This window comes from Rhyacophila brunnea, unplaced genomic scaffold (assembly GCF_057557595.1).
Source record: "Rhyacophila brunnea isolate RB1 unplaced genomic scaffold, BYU_Rbru_1.0 scaffold_102, whole genome shotgun sequence".
In the NCBI taxonomy this organism is placed as follows: domain Eukaryota; kingdom Metazoa; phylum Arthropoda; class Insecta; order Trichoptera; family Rhyacophilidae; genus Rhyacophila; species Rhyacophila brunnea.
The window spans coordinates 287994-290039 of record NW_028232755.1 but is presented as its reverse complement, the minus strand read 5'-3'; positions in this window follow the sequence as shown (position 1 = coordinate 290039).

The following is a 2046-nucleotide window of genomic DNA, read 5'->3' as shown; positions in this document are numbered from 1 at the left end:
TGTGATTGATGCAGTACAAGACAGGCTTCTCGCCATTAACTTCTAATATTTCTATAGAGAAGCCTTTTCTGGGATATAAAATCCACTAATATGTCACTTGATTTGTAGATTGTGTTCGACTAGTCTATTTTAAAAATATTTTGAGCTTAATTAAGTTCTCACCAGAAAAATATGAGAGCGCAATAAATTTTCTTTAATAATTTCTATTACCTAGTGACTTAATTTAAATTTATTCGCAGCCTTCTCCTATTTTAACCCAAAATCATTAATATTATATTTCTAAACTCAATCTATTCATAAAGCATGTTTTAAATCCCAAAGGACCCTAAAGAAGTTTATTTTTGAAACATGTATTTCAAAATTTTTATATAGGTAAATTGTTGTTGTGATTACTCAGCAACTTTATCAATTCCGACTCTTTGCAGAGACACAAAACACAGAAAGTTATTTAAAAAACAAAATATTTATTTCGGAATATCATCGCTCTGTATTTAAATGGGAAATATTTTTTAATATCAAATAAAGATTTTAATTTGCCATACCAATCGGGTCACTGCTACGGAAAACATCGCAATCATTCCAATACTGAATTTTATCACCTTTTCTTGCGTTCGAGAATCTAGAGTTAAGTTGTTTCAGTGCCACAATCTAATATACGCTTGAAGCCGTAAGCTTTATTTTGCTAAGGGGGTACATAACTGGGTTTCAGTAACATTTACGCTTAGAAACAACTGTTTACCAGTTTGATAATTTATAATTTTGAGTGCGGGAAGAGGACCGTACCTTAATTAATTTATTATAAGATAAAAGGTCGAATATTTACACCATTCAATTATTACTAACAAATGTTTTTTTGAATTTATTATAATCATAATATTTTGAGATTGGTAATAATAGACCACTGCCTTGAATTTTTTTATAGTATGTGATTGTAACTATCGTAGAAGTTCCAACAAATAATTGAATAGCATTGTTTTATAATTAGAATTAAAAAAATTTCATTATAAGATTTAGAAAAAAATCGGTCAGATGCGATAAATAGCCTCGAATGATATTCTATATGATTGAAATTGAATATTATGAGAGAAAAATTACGTATCCAACTAATAATCAATACTAGTTCAAAGTAAAAAAAAAATGCATGCATTGATATGATAATTATATATGTGAGGCATAATATTCATGCTGGTGGTATAAACTTGTTCATCTTTAAGAAATATACAAGCTATAGATAAATATATATATAATCATCGGATGGAACCTACGCAGCCTATAATCAATAAGAATCTATTATTTTTTTGCTTAATAACTAGATAAAACTGCGATAAATTTGTAGCACTAAAAGCTTTTCATTTAATTGCATGCTAAATATGAAATCTAGTGTGCATTGCCTCTAAAAAAACAAATATGTTTTAGGTTTTAAAACCAGAAGCTAATATTATTCAATAAAAATATATGAGATCGTATATGAATTTTATCTTCTATTAATGGATTAAAATTCTAAGTCGAAATAAATTATTTATGCTGTTAATTGTCACTATTCAATGGTACTTAAATATTTCTGGCAATATTTTATTGTATAAAAACACCTTGAATGGCGAATCCCATGCCCATAAATGATTTTAATAATATTTAAGGTTATTATTGACTATCTTTTGTATAAAATTGTGTACGTTGTTTTTCTTACGTCACATTTTGCCCATGTATATTTTATATCTAATTACTAGTCTTTTTTATTTTTAAAAGGTTATATTATTATTTTAATTAATGTAGATCAACATAAGTATGCTCCGAAGGTCGAGATTTTACTTTCAATCATAGGCTTGGTTTATTTTTAATATTATTATGGCTTTATATCAATTTAAATGATTAAAGATTAGGATGCTTATCGCGTAATAACATCGTAAAATTACTAAAGACAATTAATACAGCCTGGCTGCATGTAATCATTCGGTAAAAAACACACACTTTATCATTATGATACAACAACTTTACTAGATACTCAAACGTAGTGTAAATAATCAAATCCATTATTTTTATTATGGT